This window comes from Corvus brachyrhynchos, unplaced genomic scaffold (assembly GCF_000691975.1).
Source record: "Corvus brachyrhynchos isolate BGI_N302 unplaced genomic scaffold, ASM69197v1 scaffold21, whole genome shotgun sequence".
Lineage (NCBI taxonomy): Eukaryota > Metazoa > Chordata > Aves > Passeriformes > Corvidae > Corvus > Corvus brachyrhynchos.
This window is the reverse complement of record NW_008236924.1, coordinates 615,945-622,649: the sequence shown is the minus strand read 5'-3', so window position 1 is coordinate 622,649 and position 6,705 is coordinate 615,945. Positions and strand designations below refer to the sequence as shown.

Sequence of the window (6,705 nt, the reverse complement as noted above, 5' to 3'; positions counted from 1 at the left end):
AGCCCCCGCCCCTTTCGGGCCAGGCCACGCCCCTGCTGCCCCCGGGCCCGGTCCGTCCCCATCTAGCGTCGAGGGGAAAGCGTTCAAGGCACGTTTTCCTGCAGCCGGGAAAACCTGTGGATACGTGCAAATGCCCGTGTCTGCCCCCTGCCCTGCTCGGCCCCCGGGAGCAGCTCCTGTGCCCGGGTTTGCGCCCCGGGGCAGTGCCAGGAGGGTCTGGGGGCACGGGGTTGTTGTGGTCGCCAAAGCACCAGCGGGGCCTGGGCGGCGGGGAGTGAGTGCGGCATAGGGACCTTCTGGGTGGCCTCCGAGACACACCGGTGGGGAAACAATCGCACCGTGGGGCAGCTCTGGGCTGTCCTGGTCCCATCACCGTTCGGCAGCGGCCACCAAGATACGCCGAGCCACGTGCAAACGCGGCACTTGGCCATCCCGGCCCTGCTTGTCCCTTCCATCGTGGCAAACAGGGCCAACTCGGCCGGGGAACAGAGGTGGGGAGCCACGCGCCAGCCCTGCTCGTGTAGCACCCACCGGAGGGGTTTGCGTGCCGAGCATGGCAGGAATAAATAACTCTCCCCCGAACCCCGTGTTTTGGAAGGGGGGCTAAAAATAAAGACACTGGTGTAAACACAACTGACATTCAGGAGGATGTGCTGAGGCCTTTCCAAGCTGGTTGGCAGCAGTATTTTTTTGCAGATCAGATACAGCTGACAGGCCTCTTAATCCAGCCACAGGAGGGTTCAGCTGGCAGAACACACCGTCTGTGCTGTCCAAGCATAATTAAATAATGATGGATCAATGATTATTAGGTTCCTTGTTGGTGTTAATTTCCTTTCACCCAAGGGCCTGACCACTCTGACTCTCGGTGCTGTATTTCTTGGTTTAAGATACTAAGAACTTAGGAGAAACTGTGTCACGATTTATCATCTGTAATCAAGAGAAGCATACATTTTAATTTCCACATTGGGAAGGTAGTTTATTTCTTGACCTAAAGTATATATGTTAAAACACTTGGCCCTTCATGTAGAGACATTTTTGGCATATGTGTGGCGATGTTGAAATTGCAACCCTTTCCTGGAAAATAGTATTTACAGTGGAAAAGTTTGCCCCATTTAAGTCAAAATGTTTTCTAGAAAATTCAGTTTCTAGGTATGACATGGCTAATATTTCTACCACAAAGCAGTGAGTTAAAGTTTAAACACCAGCAGATTCAGGTGGAAGCGCGGATGAAGGATGGATATAGGAAATGATTCAGCGACTTTTACAGCAGGAAGTATTGAAAGGTTTGGGTAGGCAGCAAACCTGTATTGCACTCACCTTCCCTTTTGCCTGTTTGCTGTGTGCATCCTTATGTCTGAAAGCTGATGACTTGACATTGTTGGATTATGGTTTTTCTCCATAAAATCTGCTGTGGCACCAGCAGAAGCAGGACATGCAGTACAGGACACTCTGCCAGTGTTGGATCTGCCTCACCATGCAGCACCTCCAGCATGTTCATCTCATGCCCTGTTTCTGAGGACCCCAAGGGCCACTTTTGATCTCATCTATAATGCCAGAGACTCGTATTTTGAGACCCAGCTCCGGCACATTCATTCCTTAGGTTCCAAGTTGCCACTGTCCCAGACAGCACCAATTCCTATTCCCTTCTCCACCCCTGCCTGTGCTTGAGTGGTGTTTGAGGCAGGGGGGCTGTCCTCAGGTTGCCGTGTCTTTTCATGTCAGTTCTGTCTCCAGGCTAATTGATTGTTGCATTTATAATTATCAAGCAATGCGCTGAAGTAAAATCACAAATCTGAGTTTTCCTCTGTGTCCACTTTAATCCAATTCTCCTGGTGGGACATGCTGAGTCACGCTCAGCTTTCTGGGTATGACATCATGCACTTTTACAAAACATAAGGAAAACAGGCTTTCACCGGTCTGTTGTTGGCTTACCTCACCGATCACGGGACAGGGGTGACTCAGTGAGTCTCCTCCTCGAGGTCGGGGATTTCCTCCCAGCAAGCCCTTTCTCAGCTCAGATCTCACTCTCCCCCATTCTCTCCAGCCCGGGAATCTGCCTCTGGCTGGTTCCTCAGCCCCTAGAAGAAGCCACACGAGGAGCTGCGCTGTATTCCCAGATCCACTTGAGAAGTTTCTCCCTCTGTTTGTAAGTGGATCTGGATTTTGGCATTCTCAGCGTGAAGCAGTGGCTATGTGGATATTTTCTTATGGTTCCATAGGAATCCCATAGCAGCACAGCAACCCCTGCCCAAAAAGTGGCTTGTTGGCCCCAGGTGCTGAGCAACCAGCTTCACAGATGGGTGTAGCAAAGGAACAGTAAAAGGAACAGGAAAAAAGCTGTTGGAGTTTAAAAATTCAAGTTAGAGAGGAAAGGCTTAAAAAGGAGCAATTAGCATCCCTTCAGTGTTCTGCTTTCTCTCTACACCCACTTCTGCTGGGAAATGTTTAAAAATATTTGGTGAGTTTTTTGTTCCGAGGGCACAATCACCAGAAATACTCCTTATGTCCAAACTTTGCATGTTTGCTGTAAAAAAACCCTGGGGGGGAACAAGGTGGGGTGGGGGAGGGGGATGTCAAATCTTTTCCTTGCTTGCAAACCACAGCAGAGGCTGATGAGGATTTTCCAGAGGAAATTTTCCCCCAAATCATTGCTCCAGCCCGAGGCTCCCATCACTGTCCCAGCACTCCTGGTGAGAAGGGGAGGATTTGGCCCCTGTGCCCCCCGGCTCTGGCAGGACAGTGTGTGGTGATGGAGGGACCATGTGTAGCTCTCCAGGCTGCACCAAGTGCCCCATCCACACACTGCGATCCTACACGCTCCTTCTAGAGGCTTCTGGAGAGGTGCAGGATGCTCCAGACATGTCGGGTCAGACGCTGGTGACTCAGCCCGGTCCCATGACCGCTTCCCTCCTCCTCCAGCCCAGTGAAAACACTGTTCATGCCTCGGAAGCAGAACCCTCCTTCCTCATTGGCACAGGCAGAGCAGAAAGCTGAGCAGGGAGTTTTTTGCTGTCTCATTTTTGAGGCTATGCTTTCCTGAAGTTTACCTGTGCCATGTCAGGTGTTTACACAGGCTCAGCAGCGTTTCTCATTGCTGTGACGTGAAACTTTTAAGGGCAGAAAACTCTGGGACAGTTTTTTCACTGAGACAGAGGAGCAGATAGGAGAATAGGTGGAGAGCAGGCACAAGGTACAAGCACGCTGGGGGTGTCATGCAATTCCATAAGGATCTTGTGTTCCTGAAGGTGAGAAAGAGCTTTTTACAACCTACGCAAATTGCTTGGGGCAAGTGTTGCTTTGAGAACCTGACTTGTAGCTTTTGCCCTGAATTAAAGCATCAACATGTCAACACATTGAAGGTAAAGCACTCTGTTGTCATCTTCCTCTCTCGTGGCTAAGGAGATTTGGAAACATTTATACTGCAGTGAAACAAACCCTGGTGATGTTTGAACACAGCAGCCTATAAAACACATAGAAAATGAAATTATTTTGTTTCTTGCATAAAGCAGCCTGGGAAGGACCAAGCCCGAAGATGGGCCAAACTACAGAGCTGAGCTCTTTAGAGCACTAGATAAAATCAGCTATAAATCTGGGTTACATTTTCTACCTAGGCGTAATAAATGTTTTCTCTTTCTAATTTTTGTAGTGGCCTCAGGACGTGTGGATTGCTATGGGAGTGCTTCCCATGGAGGGTCCTCATTTCTGCAGCACGCTCAACATTGCCAACATCAACTGTTCAAAGATCATGAGATCACCTTAAGAAAACCTTTTCTCTCTATTTGCTGCTGGAATTTTGTGTCTCTGCAGTTCACATTTTAATCTTTGCTCTGAAAAAGGACCAAAGCTCAAAACTTCTCAAAACTTCTCAAAATTTGCTCAAAACTTTAAAAACAGAATAAAAGATAAAACTGGGAGCAGAGGGATGGACTTCAAGATTAAAAGGGACCTTTTCAGGTCTGAGAGAAAAATGGCAGGTACTGCAATTTTTCCAAGAGAACCCAAGGTTTTTATCATGAGAGGGTGGTATAAAGCTCATTAATTTCTTCAGACTTTTATGAAGACAAAGTATAACAGCAGAAATTAGATTAAACTTCATCCTTTTGAAAGAGTAATTAATTGTCTTGGAGAAATTATTAATGTTCCTCTTTTCTCTTCCGCTGCAGACACACCACATATTCCGAGTGGTGGGAGCAGTTTGCACCTCTGAAAATAAACAGCCAATAAATAGCCATTTAATGGACTAAAACGTTTCCCCACCAGCAGCTCTTACTTGTCTGCCACCTCTTGGGGGGTTTTGCCATTAATTCCTGTGGACCTTCTGCTGGCTCCTGGGTTTGACACGTGGGTTTGAGGTAAGAACTCAAGTGGGCTGGGTGGGACAGAGCCCCTGGTCTTTGCTGTGATGTGCAAGTGCTGTTGCTGCTGTGGTGGAGGCTTCACTGGCAGAGGGTGTGCTGGGCTGGAGGCTGAGCCTGGGAATGTGGGAGCTCACCATGGAGCTGGACAAGTGCTGCAGGGCTTGGCTGCCCTGAGACGTGGGACCTGCTGCTGCCTCATGTTCTGAGGGGGATGGTTGCTTGGGCAATGCTTTGTAAAATCCAGGTCAGGATGCACAGGTCCAGGCCCCGGCCCCTGGGGTTTTTTCAGCATTCCAGAGAGTTCTGCTCAGGGATTTCCCTGCTCAGGGATTTCCCTGCTCAGGGTTGTGCCCGGTGCGAGCAGTGATCTGTACCGGGGCCTTGTAGCTCCTCCCTGGCTTCTGTCAGTGGAGGGAGGTAGAAACCTTTGATGCCGTCCAAAGGGCTCCTTCTGCCGATTTCCTTCCCGCATCTTCTAACCACTGGGAGAGGCCATTTCAAGATTTGAAAAATGTGGTTTATTTCATGAACTGGAGAAGATTCTAAGGATGCAGTTAGACAAAACCATAACCTGCAGAAATGGGCAACCTGGGCTTTTCCTCATAAATGTGCATGGGCCCTCAACGAGGCACTCAGAGCACCTGGAGGCAGCCCCCGCACCCTCCTGGGCTCCCTTCGCCGCTCACTTTTCCAGAAGGAAACAGAGCAGAGGCCTGAGGACCCATTCGCCAGATTTTCCTGTTTCAGGAGGATTCCCATGTCTGCTGGAGTGTTGCTGGGAGGAGATGTGCCCACAGACGGTGGCTGGCTCCCAGCTCATCCCTGCCTGCCACTTGGGACATCTCTGGGGCGGTGTCTGAGCATTGCTGAGTGCCTGCATCACCACTCCTGCCTCTGGCACGGGCACATGCCTTGCTGTACATTGCACCCTAATTGATCCAAACATTTCAAGCAACAGACTTTGATCACTGGAAGCCAGTCCTACAATATTTACACGTCTGAGAAATATTTACTTGCTAAAAGAGCTCTGGGGAATGGAAGATGGCAACTTTCACTGGTTCAGGAATTATGTACCCACGTGCAAGGCACCTGAGCTGCCTGACCTCATGCGTACCCACAGAACCAAGTTCAGATGATGAAGGCAAATAAATGCCTGTGGAGCCTGACCTCACTGTACAGTCTATAATGAAATAAGCTGGACCCATTAACAGAAGAAAACAGAAGCAAAATTTTTAATCTGATTTCTTCTGTCCTTCACCCAGGCAAGCATGAGCTTGAGGTCATAACCCTTGATTGCCAGGTCCTTTGGAAGAGGGATAATATCCTTCCAGGCAGCAGCTTCTTTTTGCGATATTCATCTGGCCTCGATTTACTCTCAATAAACATTGGATGCTGTTTCCTTAACCAAGATGAACACTTCTGTGGTAATGGCAGTGAGGATACCTGCATGACTCCAGGGACTGCTGCCCCCGACCTGATCCTGCACCCCCCAGCTGTGCGCACCCCGTGGGGACATCCCTGTGCACAGGGGCTGAGCACACACCTCTGTCCAGGGGCACCCACGTGTGCAGGGATTGGGCCATTGCTGGGGGTCCATGTGGGGGGATGTGCGTCACCCTGGCACAGCCACAGGTACGTGCACACCCCCACACACTGCAGACAGATGGACCCGGGCACATGTTCACACACACACAGACATATGGACACACAGAGAGACGCGTATGGACACAGCCATGCACACACACACACACACACACGTACAGACCCACGCAGGCACCCACTGATATATCTGTATCTTTGTGGGAACATATGGATGGGCATGAGGAGGCAGGCGTACATTGACAGGAATAAGCAAAGAATTACAAGAATGTACCTTTATATATGTAACGCATGAACGTGCACTCTTGCACACACATGCACATGTGCACGCAGATGCACATACACACACACACACAGATGGACACGGACACAGACACACACACATGCACACACAGACACTCACACACAGACACTCATAGTCTCAGACAATCTCACACACACTCACACAGTCACACGCTCACAGACGCACATACACAAACACATTCACAACACTCAGACACACACAGACACAGATGCACACAGATGCGCACTCACACTTGCTCACTCACTCACACACTCACCCACACTCACACTCTCACTCACACTCACCCACACTCACTCACACTCACACTCACACTCGCTCACTCACACACTCACTCACACTCACCCACACTCACACTCACTCACACACACTCACACTCTCACACTCTCACACACTCACACACTCACACACTCACACTCACACACACTCACACACTCACACTCACAC

At 49.8% G+C, this 6,705-nt stretch overlaps 1 long non-coding RNA gene across 1 annotated transcript; it reads left to right on the top strand.

The window, feature by feature from the left end:
- Positions 1-2,636: 2,636 nt before the first annotated feature.
- LOC108445151 lies at positions 2,637-3,843 on the top strand. The gene is made up of 2 exons (XR_001859898.1): positions 2,637-3,245; positions 3,647-3,843. It is a non-coding gene; the product is annotated as an uncharacterized LOC108445151 (long non-coding RNA).
- Positions 3,844-6,705: the final 2,862 nt, after the last annotated feature.